This window comes from Lutra lutra, chromosome 4 (genome assembly GCF_902655055.1).
Source record: "Lutra lutra chromosome 4, mLutLut1.2, whole genome shotgun sequence".
NCBI classification, from domain to species: domain Eukaryota; kingdom Metazoa; phylum Chordata; class Mammalia; order Carnivora; family Mustelidae; genus Lutra; species Lutra lutra.
Genome location: NC_062281.1, coordinates 114669384 through 114694141, shown reverse-complemented (window position 1 = coordinate 114694141; position 24758 = coordinate 114669384). Strand labels below are relative to the sequence as shown.

Genomic DNA, 24758 nt, shown 5'->3' with positions numbered 1-24758 from the left:
ACTACTACTAAACAATAACTTGGCCAACCAAGAAATCAAACAAGAAATCTAAAATTATATGGAAACAATTGAAAATGAAAACACAATGGTCCAAACCTTTTGGATGCAGCAATAGTGGTTCTAAGAGCCAACTTTATAGCAATACAAGCCTACACCAAAAGCAGGAAAAATCTCAAATAAACAATCTAACCCTACACTCTAAAGGAGCTAGAAAAAGAACAATCAAAATCCCAACCAGAAGAAGAAAGGAAATAATAAATATTAGGACAGAAATAAATAAATGATATAGAAATTAAGGAAAAAAAAACAATAAAACAGGTCAATGCAACCAGGAGTTGGTTCTTTGAAAAGATCAATGAAATTGACAAACCTCTAGCCATATTCATCAGAGAAAGAGAATGAGAAAGGATTCAAGCAAAATCATAAATGAAAGAGAAATTAACAACCACCACCACAGAAATACAATTGTATGAGAATAATATGAAAACTGTATGTCAACAAATTACACAACCTAATAGAAATGGATAAATTCTTAGAAACACATTTACCAGCAAGGAGATTGAATCAGTAGTCCAAAAAAATCTCAACAAACAGAAGTCCAGAGCCAGACAGCTTCACAGCCAAATTGTATCAAACATGTAAAGAAGCATTAATACCTATTGTTCTTAAGCTACTCCAAAAAATATGAGAAGGGAAAAATTGCAAATTCACTCTATGAGGCCAGTGTTACCCTGATACCAAAACCAGGTAAAGACATCACAAAAATAGAGAACAACAGGCCAATATCTCTGATGAACATAGATGTAAAAATCCTCAATAACATTTAGCAAGCATTAAAAATAATCATTCATTATGACTAAGTGGGGTTTATTCCTCGATGCAAGGCTGGTTTAATTCTCACAAATCAACATGACACATCACATCAACAAGAGAAAGGACAAAAACCATATGATCATTTCAATAGATGTAGAAAAAGCATTTGATAAAGTATATCTTTACACGATAAAAACTCTCAACAAGGTAGGTTTAGAGGGAACACACCTCAGCTTAATAAAGGCCATATATGAATTTCCCCTAAGATCAGGAAAAGAAAAGGATGTCCATCACTTTTATTCAACATAATACTAGGAGTCCTAGCCATAGCAATCAGAGAAGAAATAAAATGCATCCAAATTGGTAAGGAAAAATTAAAACTGTCATTATTTGCAGATGACAGGATATAGAAAACCTAAAGACACCACCAGAAAACTACTAGACCTGATAAATGAGTTCAGTATTATAGCAGGATACAAAATCAATATACAGAAATCTGTTGCATTTGTATACACTAATAATCAAGTGGCAGAAAGAGGAAAACTGAATGGGAAGAAATCAGAGAGGCAGACAAACCATGACAGACTCTTGACTCTGGAAAACAAATTGAGGGTGTGGAAGGAAAGGTGGGTGGGAGGATGTGGTAACTAGGTAATGGACATTAAAGAGGGCATGTGATGTAGTGAGCACTGGGTGTTATACACAACTGATGAATCACTGAACACTATGCCAAAAACTAATGATGTACTGTATGTTGCTAATTGAATTTAAATTTAAAAAAAAAGTAAGAAAAATTTTCATTTATAATTGTATCAAAAAAGTAAAAAATACTTAAAAATAGCAAAGTTGGTTTAAGACATTTACTCTAAAAACTATAAAAAGTTTATAGTCTAAAAACTAAATAAAAGAAATTTAAAAAAATTAAGATGACACGCATAGAAGGATATTCCATGGTCATGGTTTGGAAGAACCAATGCTAATCCATACTACCCAAAGTAATCAACAGATTTATGCAATCCCCATCAAAATACCAACAGCATTTTTCACTGACCTGGAAGAAACAATCCTAAAATTTATGTGGAACCACAAAAGACCTCAAATAGCCAAAGGAATCTTGGAAAAGGTAAATACAACCAGAGGTATCACAATCCAGATTTCAAGATATACTACAAAGTTGCATTAACTAAGATAATATGGTACAAGCACAAAAACAGACCCGTAGACCAATGGACAGAATGAAAACCCTAAAATAAACTCACAATTATATGGTTAAATAATCTTTAATGAAGGAGGAATGTATATGCCATAGGAAAAGGACTTTCTCTTCAATAAATGGTGTTGAGAAAAACTAGACATCTACATGCAAAAGAATGAAATTAGACCACTGTTTTACACCATACACAAAATGGATTAAGGTCCTATGTGAGACACTTAAAACATCAAAATCCTAGAAAAGAACACAAGCAGCTGTCTCTGACATAGACTAAAACAAAATTTTTCTGGATGTGTCTCCAGAAGCAATGGAAGCAAAAGCAAAAATAAACTATTGGGACTAAATCAAAATAAAAAGTTTCTGTGCAGCAAAGGAAACAATCTACAAAACTAAAAGAGAGTCTACTGAATGAGAGAATATATTTGTAAATGACATATCTGATAGTTAGTATCCAAAATATATCAAGAATTTCTATAACTCAACATACACACAAAAATGAATCTAATTTAAAAATAGACAGAAGGGGCACCTGGGTGGCTCAGTGGGTTAAAACCTCCACCTTCAGCTCAGGTCATGATCCCAGGGTCCTGGGATTGAACCCCGAATCGGGCTTTCTGCTCAGTGGGGAGCCTGCTTCCCTTCCTCTCTCTCTGCCTGCCTCTCTGCCTGCTTGTGATCTCTGTCAAATAAATAAATAACATTTTAAAAAATAAAAAATAAAAAATAAAAATAATAATAAAAATAAAAATAGGCAGAAGACACGAACATACATTTCTCCAAAGAAGACATATGTATTGCCAAGAGGCACATGAAAATATGCTAAACATCACTGATCACCAGGGAAATGCAAATCAAAATCATATTGAGATACCTCCTCCTACCTGTCAGAATATCTAAAATCAAAAATACAAGAAAACAAGTGTTGGGGAGAATGTGGCAAAAATCCTCTTTCACTATTGGTGGGAATGCAAACTGGTACAGCCTTTAGCAATAAGAGTATGGAGATTTTTCAGAAAATTAAAAATTGAACTATGATAGGATCCAGTAATTCCACTGCTAGGTATTTACATAAAGAATACAAAAACACTAATTCAAAAAGATATACATACTCCTATGTTTATTACAATACTAAATACAATAACAAAGATATGGAAGCAACCCAGGTGCTCATCAATAGATGAATAGATAAAGAAGATGTGGTATATACACACAATGGAAAATTACTTGGCATAAAAAAAAAACAAAACGAAATCTTGCCATTTGTAACCACATGGTTGGATTTAGAGGATATAACACTAAGTGAAGTCAGTCATTCAGAAAAAGGCAAATACTATGTGATTTCATTCATATGTGTAATTGAAGAAACAAAATCAGTAAACAAAAGAAAAAGGAGTTAAACCAAAAAAGTCTCTTAAGTATAGAGAACAAATTGATGGTTATTAGGGGGATTATGGATTGAGAGATGGGTGAAATAGGTGAAGGAGATTAAGGGTACACTTACCATGATGAGTACTAAGTAATGTGTAGAATTGTTCTACCAGTATATTGTACACATGAAACTAACAATGCACTGTATGTTAACCATACTGAAATTAAAATTAAAAACAAACACTTTAAACTCTTTAAAAATGGATTAAAGACCTATATGTGAGACCTGAAGCCATAAAACTCTTTAAAGAAAATGTAGGTAGTGATCACTTAGACATCAACCTTAATATTTTTCTGGCTATGTTTTGTCAGTCACAGGAAACAGAAGCAAAAATAAACAATTGAGACTACATCAAACTAATCAGCTTTTTTGCAACAAAGGAAATCATCAAGAAAATGAAAAAGAAACTCACTGAATGATAAAAGATATTTGAAAATCTTATATACCATAAGGGCTTAATAGCCAATATGTATAAAGAATTTATACAATTCAATGCCCCCCAAAAATCCTAATCTGATTGAAAAATGGGTAGACCTGAACAGACAATTTACCAAAGAAGAAATACAGATAGCCAACAGACACATGAAAAGATATTCAACGTCACTAATTATCAGGGAAGTGCAAATCAAAACCACAATGAGATATTACTTCATGCCAGTCAGAATGGTTAGTATCAAAAACAACAAGAAATAGGAAATGTGAGCATGTGCAGAAAAAACAATCTTTGTGCTCTTTTGCTGGGAATGAAAATTGTTGCAAACACTGGAAAATAGTATGGAGGTTTCTCAAAAAATAAGAATAGAAATATCATGTATTAGGGAAATACAAATCAAAACCATAGTGAGATACCACTTCACATTACTCAGAAGGGCTAAAATTAAGTCAGGAAACAACATGTATTGGCAAGGATATGGAGAAAGGGGAACCCTCCTACCCTGTTAATGGGAAAGGAAGCTTGTACAGCCACACTGGAAAACAGTAAGGAGGGTCCTCAAAAAGTTGAAAATAGAGCTACCCTACGACCAATTGCTTTACTGGGTATTTATCCTAAAGATAAAAATGTAGTGAGGGGCATGTGCACCCCAATTTTTATAGCAGCAATGTCCACAATAACCAAACTAGGAAAGAGCCTAGATGTCCATCAACAGATGACTGTTTGAAAAAGACATGATATACATATATATCACATCTTCTTACATCATATATATATACACACACATATATGATATATGATATACATATATATGTGTATATATATGTATATCACATATTCTTCATCCATATATATATGTACACACATGTGCACACACACACACACTGGAATACTATGCAGCCATCAAAAACCTGAAATCGGGACACCTGGGTGGCTCAGTTGGTTAAGCAGCTGCCTTCGGCTCAGGTCATGATCCCAGCGTCCTGGGATCGAGTCCCACATCGGGCTCCTTGCTTGGCGGGGAGCCTGCTTCTCCCTCTGCCTCTGCCTGCCATTCTGTCTGCCTGTGCTTGCTCTCTCTCCCTCTCTCTCTGACAAATAAATAAAAAATCTTAAAAAAAAAAAAACCTGAAATCTTGCTATTTGCAACATGGATGGAACTAGAAGGTACTATTCTAAGCGAAATAAGTTAATCAGAGAAAGACAATTATCATATGATCTCACTGATATGACAAATTTGAGAACAGACGGAGGATCACAGGGGAAGGGAGGAAAAATAAAACAAGATGAAACCAGAGAGGGAGATAACCATAAGAGACTCTTAATCTCAGGAAACAAACAGAGGTTTGCTGGAGAGAAGGGGGTGGGAAGGATAGGTGGATGGGTGATGGACACTGGGGTTGGGGGTAAATGCTATGGTGAGTGCTGTGAATTTGTAAGACTGATGAATCACAGACCTGTACCCCTGAAACAAATAATACATTATGTTAATAAAAAAAAATATGAATCCCAGCAGTTCCAGTACTGCATATTTACCCATTAAAAAAGGAAAATTAATTAAAAAGAAGCTATGCACCCCAAATTACAGCATTACTTACATAGCCAAGAGATGGAAGCAACCCAATTGTACATTGAGGGATGAATGGAAAGAAGATCTGGTGTATTACTCAGCCACTAGAGAAATGGGATCTTGCCCTTTGTAACAACATGGGTGGACCTTGAGGGTATTATGTTAAATGAAATAAGCCCGCAGAGAAGGATGAATGCCTATGATTTCATTCTATATGGAATCTAAAAACCAATGAGCAAACAAAAAATATTTTAAAGCTCATAAATATAGAGAACAAACTAGTGGTTGCTAGAGGGGATGGATGTAGAGGTTAAGTAAAGTAGTTGAAGTGGATTAAAAGGCACAAACTTCCAGTTATAAAATAAATAAATCATGTGATTCAAAGTACAGCATAGGGAATGAGTCAATAATGTGCTAATAACTTTTTGTTGTTTATTGTTTTTGTTTTTCGATGAATGGCAACTATACTTATCATAGTGAGCATTTTGAAATGTATATAATTCTGGAACCCCTGAAACTGACCTACTATTATAAGAAGAAAAAAAAAAAAGAGAGAGAGAGAAGGATGTTCACTTTTACCACTTATATTCAACATTGTACTAGAAGTCCTAGATGGAGTGTTTAAGCCAGAAAAAGAAATACAAGGCATCCAAATCAGAAACTAAGAAGTAAAATTATATCTGTTCATGAATGACATGATTTATATGTAGAAAACCCTGAAGATTCCACAAAGAAGCCTGCTAAAACAAATTTAAAGTTTCCAGCAAAATTGCATCATATAAAATCAATATACCAATATCAGTTGCATTTCTATACACTAAAAATAAATAATACAAAGAGAAAATATAGAAGATAATCCCAATTTACAGTGGCATCAAAAAGAGTAAAATTCTTGGGGCGCCTGGGTGGCTCAGTGGGTTAGGCCGCTGCCTTCGGCTCGGGTCGTGGTCTCAGGGTCCTGGGATCGAGCCCCACATCGGGCTCTCTGCTCAGCAGTGAGCCTGCTTCCCCCTCTCTCTGCCTGCCTCTCTGCGTACTTGTGATGTCTTTCTCTCTCTGTCAAATAAATAAATAAAATCTTAAAAAAAAAAAAAAAAGAGTAAAATTCCTAATGAACTTAACAACAGTTGAAAGACAGGTATATTGAAAACTAAGATATTGCTGAAAGTAGTTAGACACAAACAATGGAGACATCCTGTGTCATTGATTGTGAAAGACTTATTAATACGTGAAATTATGAAAATGATCATGCTATACAAAGCAAATCTAAGATATGGTAGAATATCAAATCGCAATGGCATCTTTTTTCCAGATATAGAAAATAAATCCTAAATTCACACAGAATCACAAAAGACCTGAATAGCCAAAAACAAAACAACCCCCCCAAAAAACCTTGAGAAAGAATAATATTGGAGGCCTCACATTTCTTCACTCCAAAATATGTATAAAACTATGAGAATCAAAATATTATGATACCCTAAAGACAGACATATAGAACCAGGAACCAAAAAGGAATCCCAGAAATAAAACCATCCATCTACAGTCACATGATATTTGACAAGGCTGCCAAGACTACACAATGGAGAAATAATATGCTCTTCAACAAATAGTGGTAGGAAACTTGATATCCACATGCAAAGGAATGAAATTATCTCACACTACCACCAGAAATCACCCAAATGGATTAAATGCTTAAATATAAGACCTGAAAACTCTAAAACTTGGAGAAAAACACCGTGGGAAAGCTTCTTGTACACTGAACTTGCCAAAGATTTCTAGCTATAATACCAAAGCACAAGAAGCAAAAACAAAAAACAGCTAAGTGGGACTACATCAAATTGGAAAGCTCCTGCATAGCAAAAAAGAAAAAAGTGAAAAGCAGTATGTAGAATGGGAATATATTTGCAAAACCATATATATATATATGATAAGAGGTTAATGTTCTAAAGTATATAAGGAACTCCTCCAATTGAAAAGTAATTAAAAAAAAAAAAACTTAAAAGTAACCCAGTTTAAAAAGGGCAAAGCACTTGCATAGTCCTCTATCCAAGGAAAACATACAAATAGTCAGCAGGGACGTGAATAGATGCTCACATCCCTCCTCAACAGGAAAATGCAAATAAAAATCACAATTTAGTTATCATATCACACTTTTCAGAATAGGTAATCATCAAAGAGACAAAAGTGCCAAATATAGGTGAGGAGTAGGGAAAAGGGAAACCCTTGTGCCCTGGTGGTGGAAATGTAAATTGTGCAAACATGATGAAAAACAGAATGGACGTTCCTTTAAAAATTAAAAATAGGGACTACCATATAATTCAGCAATTTCACTTTGGGGTATTTATCCAAAAAAATTAAAAACAGGACTTCAAAAGGATACTTGCACTTCCACATTGATTGAGCCTTATTCAAAATAGCCAAGAAATAGAAACAACCTGAATGGGTCATTGATGAATAAATAAAGAAAATGTAATATAAACATACAATTCATCGTTTTTTTTAAATTATTTCATGTATTGTTCGTCAGCCTTAAAAAAAGAAGGAAATTCCCTCATATGCCAGCACTGACTGAATATTGAGGGCACTATTTTAAGCAAAATAACTCAGTTACAGAAGGACAATACTGCCTGATTCCATTTATAATATCACGTGATCTAGAATAGTCAATTTATAAAACAATAGCATAGTGGTTTGCCAGATACTGGTGGGAAGGGGAATGGGGAGATGCTATGCAATTGTCATAGGGTTTAAGTTTTAGCAGGATGAGAAAGTTCTAGAGATGTGCTGTACAATGCACATACAGTGAATACTGTATTGCATACTTAACAAAAGTGTAAAAAGGCTAGATTTCATGTTATGTTTGGTAACACAATAAAAAAGACTGCTGTATTTGAATTCTGTTTGATTTTCTTTTGTAGTTTAAGTATGTAGTGTTCTATAGGAATATTCTATGAATTTTGAAAATTTGTATTTTTTAAAAAATCTTATTACTTAATAAATCCTGTTATATTATATGAACCATGTATGTCATAATTCTGGCAACCATATCGTCTACAGATTGACAAGGACTTGTGAAGTTCTACATTATATTTGTCATTTTCTCCTTAGATTGTCAAATAACCTTTCTTATATGTCTTTATATATCTATTCAAGTTATGTTTTGTTTTGGCTTTGTCTTATGTTTCATAGTTGTACTGTAATACCAGTTTCTTTCCTCCTCTTTCTCTCATGTTTTTGGCATTTTCTCAATATACCTTAATTTTTATTTTTAAATCTTTTTGTTAATAACATATATCCTGTTTCATTTAGTCATTTAATATTTTACTTTTCCAGCTTGTTTTGTGCTTTCTAGTTTCTATTTTTCAGTCTTTTGACTAAGAGATGTTTTTCTTTAATAACATGACAAGTACATATCTGTCTAACTTCCATCTCTTGTTACTTGTAGTTTATCAAATATATAATTCTTATTTCTTTACTAAAATCAAGAATTAAGCAGAGATGGTACTTCTTATGTACTGAGGAATTTGTCATCATTCTATTTCTCCTCCCAGTGAAATCTTAGGATGTAAAAGTATTGTGTGTGTCCTTATAAATATTTGAAGCATATTTGCAGATATGCTAATTGGTTTTAACACTAAAAACTTTCCCGTTCTTGATCTCTTTTGATTATCTCATAGCAAGCAAGAACATTAAGTAACTTTTTCTAGAGAGATTTGTTGTCATAATTTGAGAATGTTGTTCTGCTTCATGATCTTTAAGTGTTTAACATTGTAAGTAAAGTTGGAGGCTAAGATTATTGTTCTGAGTCAGAAGCTTTGATATTTGTAGGTTTTTTTTTTCATTATCTCATATTTAGCTTTACTAGTCTGTCTACAGGCCAGGTATGCACCTTTTATTAACCATAACTAGAACATAGTGAGCTCTTTCAATTTACACACCACAGGTTTTCTTTACACTTGGAGAAATTTCTTTAAACACATCTTTGCCTCTTGTGTTTAATGATGATGATGGTATTGATAACAGTTATATACTGAGTGTTTAAAATGCTGGTATTAAATAAATGGCATTCGTTATCTAATTAAAATCATACAATAGTTAGTATTATCCTCATCTCAAAGATAAGCAAATTGAGGCTCAGGATGTTAATCAACTTTCCCAAGCCCTAGTAAATAGGGCTTTAGTAACTCATATAAACTAATAAATAGGAAATTTGAACCCCAAATAGCTCACTCCAAATTCTAAGCCCTCAGCCAGTAATTTGCACTACCTCCTCAAGGGTTTTAAGTTTCAAATTCTTTTCTTTAGGTAATCTACATGTCAGATTGTATCTCAGTGCTTTATCCTATCTATTATCATAGTCTCTTTTTGTATTCCAGGAGAGTAATTTGAGTTGGAACCAGGTCATCAAAGATTTGATTTTATGCAATGTCAACTTGGCTTTTTATTGCCTAATTAAAAAAAGTTTATAATACATTTTAGGACTCATTAAAAACACTTTCTGCTTTTATCTAGTATCATTTTTGTCTTTTGCTTTAGCTCACTGTATTCTCATTATGCTTTTGGAACCAATGTCATGAGAATTTTGCCATCTTGCAACTATTTGAGAACACTAAATAGATGCTTTTCTAAAGTGGTCTGTTTTCTGCAGACATTTTTCTGAGTTTTCTAATACTCTTCCTTGGGCATTGCTTTTTGAGGTCTACTCTTTCTTGGATGGGAAGAAAACTCTAGGTCTCATGTTTGTAGACTTGGGAAACAGGTTTCTCACAACCCTCCGTGTCTTCTAGTCATTGGGAAATTTCTACTTTGGGATTTAGGTCCCAAAAGCAGAGTGATTTGTATAGTCCCTACATTCAGTTTCTAGCAACTTTGTCATCCAGGGTGGACCTGTTTGGCCAAGATGGATATTTTTCTGTAATCAGGCTCTCTGCCCATGCTTGTGAGATAGAGGAATCTGCAGTGATACTTTTTTTAAAAAAAGATTTTATTTATTTGACAGAAACATAGCGAGAGAGGGTACACAGCAGCGGGAGTGGAAGAGAGAGAAGCAGGCCTCCCACTGATCAGGGAGCCCAATGTGGGGCTCAAACCCAGGACCCTGGGATCATGATCCAAGCCAAAGGCAGACACCCAATGACTGAGCCACCCAGGTGCCTCTGCAGTGATTCTTAACACAAAGTTAGAATAGGGAAGACTGCTCGCTACCAGCATGCACTTCTCCCATCCCACTTCATGTCCCCTCACAGTAAATGATATGGGAAATAAGGGCAAAAGAAAAATTATTAAATTTCCCCACTACTTAAGAGCCCATCAACAAGTCCTTGAAACAGGCAGAGTGACATTTCTCTAGGAAATCAGCTGCTTCCATGTTGATACTTTGCTAAGGGCAAAAGGAAATCTTAGTCCAGTCCCCAGGACCTTGTGAATCTACTTTAATATATAAAAATTCCTTTGGAAATTCCCTTTATCACCACCACCCCCCCAACAAGGTATATGTTGGCAATCATCCTCAAGCATATGACCCACCAATATATATCTGAAGTGTCTCATAACTCAGGTTTTATTAGACAGTAATAAATGACCCTTTCCTGACAATAGCTAACCCCCTCAAGGTCCTGGCAACCTTGCTTCCAAAATTCATTTGAGACATTATCCCTAACCCCCTCCCAACTTGAAAGTATATAATGGACCACTTCTCATGACCCCATGCAGCTCTTACTGCCCACAGGACTTAATAAAATTACATTTTTGCACCAAAGACATCTCAAGAATTCTTTTGTGGCCATCAGCTTCAAACCTTAACATCTTTCCTACATCAGTAAATAACACTTTGTCAGGCACCTATCCATCTGAAGATGCTGTATACCAGTGAGTGTACTTCCTCTTTTTCTGGTGATATTTATTGCCTTTTGCAGTCTCTGAATATGCAGACAGAGACAAGTGTATGGAAGCAGGAAAGAAGCATTATTTTAGTCAGTTGATTTGGGGAAGAGCATATATCCCATAGCTGAGGACAAGGTTGTTTTCCTCAGCATAGTGTTTTTGGTCTTCTTTGTTATTCTTGGTTGGCCCACAGAATATAGTAATCTAATAAAATATGTTATAATACCTAAGTCTCAGTGATAGACTTTTTTGGAAAAAATCCCCGGACTCTAGTATGTGTTCTCTCAGAAGTTTTGATTTATTCTTCTGTTGCTAGTTTTTGACTCCTCTCCCCCCAGGTGATACTTTAATTGCAATTTGCAAGGATGTCATTTTCACTTGGTTCCCTAGAACATACAGCCTAGGACTTACATTAATTCAAAATGTAACTCCAGGGTGCAGAGTCTGAAGCAAGGAAGGAGAGAGAGCTATTCCTGATGATGTGGCACGGAGTTGTCTCCACTATGGGGGACGGGTTGATCAGTCCTGTCAGACATCTGAGAAAACCATGCAATGTGTCTCAGCACCTAACGTTAGTGGTATTATCCATTAGTTCCTATCTCTCCTTAGTCAAAGGTATCACACATGGGGATTAACCCATAAGTTGTACATGTATCAATACTAAAAAGTTTCCTACAATCAACCCCCAGGAACCCCAAAGCAGGAGGCCAGGGCATGCAGGCCTGAAGCCACATGCTATTGATCTGCTTCTCCTTGAAGCGGTCAGGGGTCCATACAGAGACAATTACTGAGCTGTGGGCAGAGAAATGTACAACTGAGGCTGAAAGGATATGGACTAGTGGGTAAGAGGTCCTACCAGGGACATAACAGGCTCTTAGTAAAGATTTGAAAAAGCTTCACATGTAATAATCTGGATAGAATATAATTTGTTTTTAATTAGATATAACATTACCCTAAATTCTAATAAAAATGAAATAGCTAACATTACTCAGAAGTTTACTGATGTTCTAAGATTTTTCATTTCCGGATATTGTGAGAAATAGAGACTTAGCACCAAGCACCACATCTATTAACTTCCCTCACATGAGCCCACATATGTCACAACTTGAGAAATGACAAGAAGCCCCATCTTATTTTCTATGTGAAATACATTCTGTCTTCGTGAAATCTATTAAATGGATAGAGATGACACAGACTCTATGTAAGGACATTTAAGTGTAACTTACGCAAAAGTCTGGTAGGTAAGAAGTAAGGACACTGGGCTCTTGAGAAAGAGGAGCAGAAAGACTGAAGATCTCTGGAGGCCCCCTTCTAATGTCCGTATCACCCTGCTGCCTGCCTTTTCACAACAATGAATTAATCCCAAAGATTAGAGAGCTGTTTTACATCTGGTGTTCAGAGCCATGTGAGGAGACAGATTCATTAGTGACAATGAAATATGAAAGATATTTGTATCTGTGCTGCTTTACCATCAACATTCAGCTATTTCTCATTGGCCCTGATACTTGAAAATGTCATTATGCCCCAGATATAATTTTATGGCTGTCATTATTGTGTGAGTAGCCGGAGGATTGGTAGGAATCTACCCCTTTGTAAATCCATACACATGTGTATAATAGTGATTCTTCTTTTTATATTGAATTCATTTTAGATTTATAAAAAACTTGTAGGGATAAGACAAGAGTACCCTGTATATCCCTCACCTCTCTTCGCTTAATGTTAACACCTCAAATAACCATTGTCCAGTTATCAAAGCCAGAAAATTGTCATGGTTTGATACTATTAACTCAACTCCTTACCATATTTTATACTACTTGCCATTTCTTAACTTCCCCCAATTCTCCCAATAATATTCTTATTCTGTTCTAGGATCCCAAATTGTAGTATGTTGTCCTGTTTCTTTAGTCCCCACCAGTCTGTGGCAGTTCCTCAGTCTTTGTCTTTCATGATTTTGATACTTTTGAAAAGTATTGATCAGTTATTTTGTAGACTGTTTCTCAGTATGTGTACATCTGATATTTCTCATGACTGGCTTAAAACTTATGCTTTTTAACATACCAAGGAATGATATTGTGTCTTTTTGATGCATAAGGTGATTGTAATCTTCTCTGTCTAGCTATAACTCATAAGTTGAGTTCTTATTTACAGGAAGTGCTCAAACTCTGAGTACACAACCAATGTTGTATGAAGGATTCTTGGCTTTGGATGTGAAAGTGAGGTATATGATGTCTAGACCCATATCTATTTATCAGACTCTATGATTCCACTTCATCTAGCTAGCTAGTAAATATTTATTGAGAGCTATTATTTTCCAGGCATTGGAACATAGATAAATACTTGTATTTAAAAAAGCACACTATTCCAAGCATATACATAATAGATACGTATATAGTAAAATAATTAAATAAATAAATAATTAATAAAGGAATGACTAAATTTCTTGGGAAGCTCAGAGGAGTATAGGGTTAAGAAAATAAGGATGGGAAATTATAATGTTTCTTTTCACACCACCAAATAATGCTCCTATACCATCCAGGTGTCCTACATTGATCTCAATTCTAATATTAGAATTATTACAGATAGTTGGGCACTGAGTTAGTGCCACAGGTTAGGGGCTCAGCCCTACTTCTTCCTTCAGAGGCCAATTGAAATTCCAGGTTGTTGTCGGTCTTCTGACCAACCAACCGGCTATACATAGGTTCCAGAGACCACCTTCTTTGTTTATTTGCTAGAGGAGCTCACAGCTAGAGAAGCTCACATTTATTTACACTACCAGCTTATTATAAAAAGATGTAACTCAGTAGCAGCCAGATGAAAGAGATGATTAAGACAAGGTATGTGGGAAGTGTTGTACTACTCTCCAAACCTCCACATGCGTGCCAACACAGAAAGCTCTCTGAACCCTCTCCTTTTGGGTTTTTAAATGAGGGTCCCCTTCTCATAGGCTAGACTGATTAAATCTTAGGCCATTAGTGATTTAACTGAATCCCCCAAGCTATGCCCTGCTCCCAGGAGGTTGGAGAGGACACTGAAATTCTAAGACCACCTAACTACATGATTGGTTCCTCTGCAATTCAGTTCCTATCCCTAGGTTACCTAAGGGCTTTCCAAAGGTCACCTAATGAATGTAAAAAAAAAAAGACACATTTACAGCTCTCATCCAGGATATTCCAAGGGTTTTAGGAGCTCTGTGCCAGGGAGGAGACAAAGAACAATAATATTTCTTATTATATATCACAGGAATAAAAGGGGAGATAATTCTTCTTTCCCTAATTTCCAGGTTTACCTATGCAGGAAGGAATGTTCTCTAAAACTTAAGGGCTCCTGAAGAAGTTGTGGAGAGGGAGTTTCTTCCCTCTTCTCTCCCTTAATGGAGTTAACTCATTGGTAAGATTGATAAGAGCCGGATATTCATTAGGTCTCACTTTTTATTAGGCATTAATCAAACATTTATTAAGCATTGTTGTTTTGTTCATGTATGATCCACACACCTGATTTCTACGACAGTTGCCTTTGGAAACAACAAGCTTTGTTTTTAGTTTCCATTAGGTCAGTCTCTCAATAGACAGAGCTCTGAGCAAGGATGAGGGAATTTACTCTTCTCTATTTTGGTAACTGGTGTGTGCTTAAGTGTGTTCGTATAGGGGGGTAATTCTAAGAGGCACCACTGAATTTTCCAAATCAGTTTTTACCACTAATAGCATGGATACTTTTGTCCTTATTTTGACTTGATGTGTCTAAGATCTATTGTTTTAATCCAAAGACAGAAAGGTAAGTAATTAGCTCTACTAATAAATCTAATACCTTTGACTGATAGGACAGGCTTTGCAGAGGTGGAAATATTTGAACTAGGTGTTGAAGGTAAGACAGAGAATGTAAAGGATGGAAGACAGGTACATGTTTTGGACACATAAGTGTTGGAGCATTTGGAAAAGTCGCCAATTGCTGCATCTCTGTTCTCTGCCTTGGGTTTGGTACAAATTGTCAAATAAGACAATGGAGTAGCAGATGGAGAATCAAATATCATTTTTATTACTGATATATGCCAAGTTGGAGAATACAGCTCAGTGTATACCTGCTGAGTATGAAATAATTTTAATCTAAAATGGAACTGGAGGATATGTAATGGATAATCTCACATGTGCACTGTCAGAAAAACAGAACTTAACTGAAAGACTGGTTTCTCATAAATGTCTGATTTACAGAAGGCTGAGACTTATCTCCTGACCGGTAAACACTTGCCAAGATCCTCCTGATCCTCAAGCCAATGAACCTACTGCTTAGACTCTGGCTAGATATTCCCCTTTGTACTGCTTGCCCATAAAAAATAGCCTATCCTATGGGGTGCCTGGGTGACTCAGTTGTTAAGCATCTGCCTTCAGCTCAGGTCATGATCCCAGGGTCCTGGGATCAAGCCCTGCATTGGGCTCCCTGCTGAGCAGGAAAGGCTGTTTCTCCCCTCTCCCACTCCCCCCTGCTTGTGTTCCCTCTCTTGCTGTGTCTCTCCTACTGAATAAATAAATCGTTTTAAAAAAATGGCCTACCCTAGCCTTATGGCTCACCTATAGATTACTATAGCATGGATTTCCCAAATTGCAATTCCTCTGCTATTAATGAATAAACTCTGGTAATTCAAGCTTGCCTTTTCATTAGGTTTATATGTGCAACCCCCAGAATTACCCTGATTTATCCCCATGGTTATGGGCAGTGAGGAACTGGGGGCAAGTATCCTGATGAGTATCCTGGCAAGTATCTGGAGTGTATGCATGTGAACAGTGGTGTGTGTGTACTGTGAAGTAATAAAACATATACTGGAGAAGGAAAATTGAATAAATTAGTACTTTTTTAGAGGGATGTAGCTTGTATCATATCAGATCATTCTAATTGCATTATGATGGATTTGTTTGCATGAGGGGAAGACAGAAGGCAGGCACCAAGTCAGTTCCCCCATTTTTGAACTAATCTAGGAAATAATTAGCATATGACCAAGACCATGGAAGTGAGGGGAGACTGCACAAGATAGATTCAAGACAAATCAGTACAGTAAATAGGCCACTTGTGAACAGTTAGATGTAAATAAGAGAGGAATATCTGAAAGTCACCAAGTCTCTAGCATGAGGGTCTGAATAGAGAATGTGGGCAGCAGCAGCAGATACTTATAGAGAAAGGACCACTGACACTTTTTGAGCTCCTCATGCGTGCCAGAATGTGTTGGGCACTTTCCATACTGTTGGGGTTTAGTGAGCCAAGAAATAACATTCTTATTTCTCTTTCAAACTTGCAAACCATTGAAAGATACAACACAGTAGTTAGTCACAAGGAAACCAAATTTCTGGCCAGGTGGGTTAGCCCATATTTTTCCACCTAAATCAAACAGATTTATCCACTGGGGCAACTAGACAATTATAAGCATAAACACAGGCCTGGGAACAAATCAAGAACTCTTTCTAAAAGGCAGACAGTTCTGAAAGACAAAGAACTTATAAGTTACTAACTTGAGCCTCCTTCAAGTCCTTCTGAATTCACCAGAGTGCTGCTTCTCCTGTTTTGGGAAGACATAAGTGAGGGTGGAGAGATGGAGGCAGTGGACCTCATTTTTCTTTTATTCTAGGAAGAGGCATTGGAATTTTACATCCACAGAAATAAGAGGAGTAGAACGGAAACCTTTGGCCCTAATACTTATAGGACTCATTTCACATTTTCAAATAATGGGAGATAGGTATTTTTATCAACATTTTATAGGCACAAACCTGAGGCACAGAGAAGTTAAATAATTTGCTAATTCCACAGCTACTGAGTGGTAGTGGTGAGATTTAAATCTAGGTTTTCTTGAATTGAAATATGACATCTTTGTTATTTTATATCATGTTGCTTCAGGGGCTGAGTTAGGAAATTTTGAATTTTGGATGCTGACAAAGACCTACCAGTTGGAGAGGTACGTGGGAAAATACATAGGTGGGGGTACAAAAGGATCTTGGGTTGGAGTTATAAATTTAGGAGGCAGAAAAAAATATATATGGAAGTTGAGGCTTTGATAAGATACAATTCCATCGAAAGAATTATTTAATAAGGAGGAATATGTGAAGGAGAGCATTATGGAAAAGAGAATGTTTAGAATAATCAACACTACTAGGGAGTTGGTTGCAATACACATGCACACAGAAATACATACACACTGAAGCTCTACTTGAATTTTTTTCTTGAAATCTATGACATATTTTCAAAGAACTTTCTTTTCATAATTCTATTTATCAGCCTTCTAGCATAGGAGCTAATAGCAGCATTGATTTTGATATTGGATTGACAAACACAGAAGACACCTTAGGCTTCCCTGAGCATTGTTTAGGCTTAGGAAAGCATACTGGATATAATAACAGCATGGATGATCAGGAGAATAAAGGTACCATGTCTCTCGGGAACAGCTTCTGAGGTCCTCCTCATTCTGACTTGGAATGTAGTGAAAATGAGTAGATATAGACAATTTCAGCTAAGGGAAGCCATCAGCTCAGAGTCTTTCTAAGCTTTATGACCCATCAAACTTATAATTCTAACTTTCATTCTCTAGGACTAAGCTGAGTCCCACCAAGAAAACTTGTTCATTATTTGACAAACAATCTTGACAATAAGGTATAGGTTCTTGGTTCAGTATATAGTCCTTGACTGAATTCTCATTTATCTTGGATCTGGTATAAGAATACTCCTAAAATTTTTTCCATTAGTGGTATAGGAGGACTTCAGGATCATGTCCCCAAGTGTCTCTGAGACTAGAGAAGAGGCCACAGAATAATTTCATTATAGCAATAAAGAGATAAAAATAAAAATCAAGGGAAATCTACAGTATTCTACCAACTATGTAACCTACTTATAAAATAATTGTTATCACATACAAATGATCAATGAACAATTACAAGTGAAAAAAAAAAAAAACCCCAAAACTTCAAGCTGATTTAAATAAAAAAAAAAAAGAAAGATTAAAAATCTAAAAGCAGGGCACCTGGGTGGCTCAGTGCTTAAGCCTCTGCTTCAGCTCAGGTCATGATCTCAGGGTCCTGGAATCGAGTCCCACGTCGGGCTCTCTGCTCTGCAGGGAGCCTGCTTCCTCCTCTCTCTCTCTCTCTCTCTGCCTGCCTCTCTGCCCACTTGTGATCTCTGTCAAATAAATAAAATCTTTAAAAAAAAGAAAAAAAAATCTAAAAGCAGGATATAGCTTCTAAAACAGGTTGAGCTCTTAGGATCTCAAATAAAACATTAGTGTTTATTCTCTCTCTCTCTCACCATTTTTCTGCTCTACTTTCTGATGTACTGCCTTCATAATTAGGCCTACCATGGCAGTCCCTCTAAACTCAATGCTCAGTTTCTCCGATGTTCATATCAAGTAAAGAACAGATTAAAAATTAAAAAAAAAAAAAGATACATTCTGCCTTATGAGCTCTGATTGGTATACAGTCTCATTATTGAACCAGTCGCTGTGGTTCACAGGAATTTGATGCTCTAGGTGGCCATGCTTGTAGTTGTAGTTGGAATCATGAAGCACCATGACTAAAAATTGGAAACAGGGTCTTTTCCCAGGGAAATTTGAGCTGGTGTTTTTTAAAAAAAAAAAAATGGTGAGTGGGTGCAGAGAAAGCTATCTATATTTAGGATTCTTTCTTTCTTTCAACTCATAGGAACCTAGCTTAAAATACCTTAAGGATAAAAGAACATTCATTGGCTCATATCCATGGGAAGTCCAGAGATGCAGCTGACTTCATTCAAGCCAATGATCAGGAACTAAAATGAGATTGGCATAACTCTTTCTCTTGTAATTTCTTCCTATTTGGCATTATTTTAGTAATTAGACCTTTGAACAAGGTGGGCAAAATGGCAATTGGAAATCTCATACTTGCTATGAAGCTGGAAACACGGACTATTTCAACATTTCTAGTGGATAACAGTTGTTGTTCTTGTTAGCTCCAGCCAGAACCTTTGGAAAAGACTTTCTGGCCCTCCTTGAGTCAACTTCCTATCCTTACTTTAATGACTAAACCCCAACGTGCACCATTAGTTTGGGAAGGTTTAGACACACTGTTGGCCAGGTAAGATCAGGACACTGGGATTAATAACCTCAAGTGGGATCAGAAGGTGAGCATTTGTAAAAGAAAGTGGTATATACCAGAAGGAAGCAGACAAAAGCATAGCCACTATAGTCTATTATGGCTAGTCGGTGGCCTCTAGGGGATTTTAATATTGTGTCCATATTAATATTGTTCATGTGCGGTGTGCACCCTTCTGAAAGCAAATCACCATGAAGAAATGTTTTAAAAATGAAAAAGAGAAAATAAACATAAAATCTCAAATCTACTCATTGGAAATTCATATTCTTGTAATCAGATTTGGAAGAAATTTGGGAGGGATCATGAGATTCCTGGGAATAGGTCAGGTATTTTCCTCTGCAGAACTACACTCATCAAATTGGAGGAAATAAAGGTATTGCAATGACTGAGTGGAGTTCAATGGGGAGTTTCTTAGTTGTTATTGCCAATGTTATTTCTTAACTATTAGAATAACAATAAATCTCTCTCCTTTGCACTTTAACAGTACCTTTGGCAAAATTCTTATTTAGTTGTAATTCTTTCACAGGTAAATCCTTTGGAGATTAGCATTCAGAAGGGGAGATCAATTAGTGAGTGCCTTCTAAATTGATTCAATTTTATGATTAGGTCGCAAAGTAGGGTGTCCTTAGTAAGGTAGATTAGAGATGACTCACTTTATTTGTTCACTATGTACCACACATTTCTCTATGTGTGAGCAAAGATTTCTTCACTTTCAACACTAGGAATGAGTCCACCCAAGCTGATTAACTCACACCAAGGGTTTTAAATGGAATGGAATAAAGATGGCTTATTTAAATCACACGCTTTTTGAGGATCATTAGAACTCTATGTCCTATGAATAAGGACGATTAAAATTCAACAGAGTTTTGTGTATTCTTAATATGCATTTAGTTTACACCACAACGTCTTCTTTAACATACCATTATGCTATATGCTGTGACTGTTATTCATAATGGCACACACTTGGTAATATGCATGATGATACAGAATAAGTTTAAGTGTCTTTACATTATTCTTAATAAAATAATGGTTCCTAGGGCTGCATGCAGCTGTGAGTGCATATTAACAGGGGTCGCCACTGTGAATTATGAATCTATACACAGAATTTTCAGAAAAAAGTACTTACTATGTATGTAAAATAGCTGCCTTTTAAAGCTTGAAACTGGGCTGGTTAAAATTGCTCCTAGTAATATTTTTAAAAGAAAATATTCTGGAGGTAATAAGTGAACTGAATGGATTTATGAGTGATTGCTGTAAAGTCTTTTAAGGTAATAACTCACAAAACTGCAAAAAAGAATAGAAAAGTATCTTTTTATGCATGTGTAATATGAAAATCAATTCAAATGAATTTCAGTGACAAATGTTCATTGATGTTTTGCCATCTTAATGGATCTCACTATTATCTTTTGTTCTTGTTGATTGAATGATACTGAGACACAAAAGATCCTATTTCTTTGTTAATTTGAACTACATGTCTATAAATGTAGACATTTCGAAAGATTTTTAAATTGCCCATTTTGACCTTATTTGGTAATATCTATACCCACAGCAGCTCCTCCCTAAAATCCCTATCATCTTTATGAATTAGCCTAAACACTAGCCTCAGACATGGAACTCTTTGTGGACTATCCACCACACTCTCTCCAGACTCATCTTCCATAACTCCCATTCCCTAGACTGTATAGTATTTTGCAAATATTCATTACTTCTTTGCTTTGAACACACTCTTGCTTCACCCTGGAATGTTTGACTTGCCCCTCTGGACACTTTTCAGTTTCAAAGCATAGATAAAACCTCATCTTCTCCGTAACATGGCCTTTGACCCTTGAGGTGTACCTGCTTGCCCAGCTCACATCAAGCATATACTTAGTTACTCCCTTTACAGGGCTATTGTTAAATTGTGTAGACTCACTTCCATTAGCACACTTACTGGGCAACATGATAAAATAGCCGAAATACTACTGATCCCATAGGACATAAGCCTCAAAATAAGCGTAACTCATAGCATTTAGTACACAGTCTGTAGGATATATATTAGCTACATTCTAATTGTTTAATCAACTGAATTTTAATTGTTTTTAATTATGAGTCTGTCTTACTAAATTATAAACTATGAGGGCAAAGACTATGTCTTATTTTCAGGACCAAGCAATGCTAAACATAAAAGAAGGTACTAATGAATGCATGTTGCAAAACAGATTTAAGGTTTCACTAAAGCACTTCATGAATTATACAATTATTTTACATGTGAATTATTGTTATCTATTACATTGATTCTCAGATTCACTTTTTTTGCACAATTTGCTCCTCTGATATTGGGAAGGGTTGTCATAGCTTGACTGGCAGCATTTATTCTTTCTTAGTCTCTCAAAAAAAAAAAAAGAGAGTGAGAGAGACAGCAGAAGCACAAGCCAAGGGGAGCACAGGGGGAGAGGGAGAGAGAATCTTAAGCAGGCTCAATTCTCAGTGTAGAGCCCAACACAGGGCTCAGTCTCATGACCCTGAGATCATGACCTGAGCCAAAATCAAGAGTCAGACTCTTAACCAACTGAGCCACTCAGGCTCCCCTTATTCTTTCTTAGTAGAAAAATATACTGATGTGTCATATATTCGATGATGTCTTACATTCAAAGAAATATAGCATTAGTACATCTAGCTAGAATTAGTAAGATCACTTAAGAAATATCTAAGTGTATGTATTGGTTAGAGTAGGCTGAGGGCTATAATAAATAACTACAATACTAGTGTCCTATCAAAGTTTAGTCTTCACTCATGGTACAGTCTAGTGTAAGTCAGAGAAGGAATGAAAGAAGCCTGCTATCTATAATCTTCAAGGGCCTATGCTTGTTCTATCTGGTGGCTTCCACACTCACTGGGGTAGTAGCATCCTTTGCTAACTTTCTAAATAGAGGGAAGACTGAGAGCACTGAGGACCCTGCTGAAGGCGTAGGAAGCAGTCCTAGAAGTGGTCCACACCCTTGTATTCAAAACTCAGTCACAATGTCCAATGTAACTGTAATGAAGACTAGACATATAGTTTAAATGTGTGCTATGAGGGAGCAGAAATGGAGTTTGATAAGCATATAAAATCCCTTGGCACTCATCTAATACTATACAAGGTCGTGCTGGAGAGCACACACAAAATTTCTAAAACTCATATCTAAAAGCAGGTTGCAATTCAATCTTTATTTAGCCAATATATATTATTGAATATCTACTATAAGCCATGTCATATGCTAATGGTGGTGAGGCATACCAGATAAATGAGATTTGGATCCTTATGTTGAGCATTTTATTATCTAAGAGAGGAGATAAAATAGACACATAAATATCTGTAATATGAAGTGAAAAGTACCACAAAATAGAAGACTGTATTTAGGAAGGTTTTGCAAGACAGAATAATCAAAGAAGGGTATTGCAAGAGAGATGTCTCTAGATACCTAGAGTAAAACAAGGAAGACTTTGGACAAGGATAGGAGCAGAAAGGATTCCAGGAAGAGGGACAGACAAACTCAAACTATAGAAGACAAAACAGGGTATAGGCTTGATCTGAGTGTTCTGGAAATTTGTCTGGAACACACATATGGTCTTAAAGTGCAGAATAAAATTCTAGTGAATAGAAGCAGCTTAGAAAGGGGTTTTAGCAATGTGTTGAGGCGCACAGGACATTTTGTTAGGTAAACCTTATGGAGGAGAGAGTGCAAAAGCAAAAGCACAGAGGCAGTTTCCATAATGCCTACTTTGGCCTTAATATTTCAGCAGCCAAATGAGCACATATTCCCTTTTGCCCCCCCTACCTTCCAAGCTAATTAAGATGTGGTAGGTCATGTTTCATGGGTGGGCCCCAAAGCACTCAATTTCCTTTCTACCTATCTAGATATATGTATAGCATATCCTCAGTGCAGAAAGGTTTGTTCCTAAAAATCCTGCCACCCTACCACAGAGGGTCCAGTAGCAAATAAATTTGATACCCAGTGTCACATCCTCACAACCACTTCTGACTTCAGTCACAGTAGGTTTGGGACAGTTCCACAGGAGTCCATCAGACTGTCCTTATGCTGGTAGCTTTCCTCCCTTCTCAATGGCACTCTGCAGAGCCTGTCAGTCTTGAAGTGGGGGAGTAATTAACAGTTTTAGGGGTGACCCTGAACCCAATGAGGGAGGGTATTTGGAGAATGCTTATATTTCTATTCAGATGTTTAAAAAAAATCTTCGATAAAATCAAAAGTTTTCCTTGTTGATTGCTAGGAAAGGGAAAGAGATATTGATAGTGTTCAGGAACTAAGGAAATATCCTGCAGGATCATGGGCTAAGAAACCTATTTTCATAGAGCTTGTACCCTTGTAGAGCTTTGGAAAGGTCACATATCTTCCAGGGAGTGTCACATTTGGTTTTTCATTAGGTTAGTATTCTTTACTTTAATAAATTCTGGCTCTGTAAGTCTCCTTTTTAAATATAAGAGATATCCCCTCTTTGTCTATTATAAAAGCTTATCAACACCTTAGTAACCTTTATAGGTTTATTTCTATTTAAATAACTTAATCTGATTTACCTTGCTCTTTTTAAGAGAAGCAATATTTTCTTACAATAGAAAACCTTTGAAATTGATATGGTTTAAATCATTCCACACAGACATCTCTGAGCAGTTACTTACTGCTTTCCTTAGTTGTCAACAGACTGAAGAGATACCAATAACAAAAGAAAATAGTCTTCCCTGGCTCTAAGTCATCTTAAAATCCCACAACTTCAAGTGGTTAAAATAAGAAAATATGATAGGGGACACCACCTAGTTTTTATGATAGAATTTAACTGCATTAAAAAATTACTTAGATGTGTACACTTCTATACTGACTTCTGCTTAGAGATGTCCTCATAGCTCTCATGCTGGTTGACAGAATTCAGTTCATAACAACTTCACAGTTCTAGAATTCTTCCAAATACCACATTTGATATGGATAACAGGAATGACAAGAATGTCAACAAGTGATAGTACACATTCAGTAGGCATCCTATGAATACCTTAAGGTATTACTATGAAGTATGACACACACTTTATATGCAATTCACTTATTCCTCAAATCACCCCAATGAGATAGGTAAGTATTATTCCAATTTTACAAATGAGAAATTAAAACTCTGAGAGGTTAAGAAATTTTCCTCAAAGTTACACACTATTAAATACATACTTATTCAAGGCAGACCTGTTTGATTTAGATCATATGATCTCACTTTGTTGAAATGACCAACTGGGTATTTCTTTCCCTCCTTATTTCTCCCTTCCTTCTGTCTACCAACTGTTACTATCTCACTTAATTTTGCAGACC

General features: G+C 36.1%; 1 long non-coding RNA gene across 1 annotated transcript in view; it reads right to left on the bottom strand.

Annotated features, from left to right (window-relative positions):
* Positions 1–24301, bottom strand: part of LOC125098726 (uncharacterized) — a 106225-nt gene extending 81924 nt beyond the window's left edge. The window contains exon 1 of the long non-coding RNA XR_007126934.1: positions 24089–24301. This is a non-coding gene — a long non-coding RNA (uncharacterized LOC125098726). The remainder of the gene's footprint in view (positions 1–24088) is intronic.
* Positions 24302–24758: the final 457 nt, after the last annotated feature.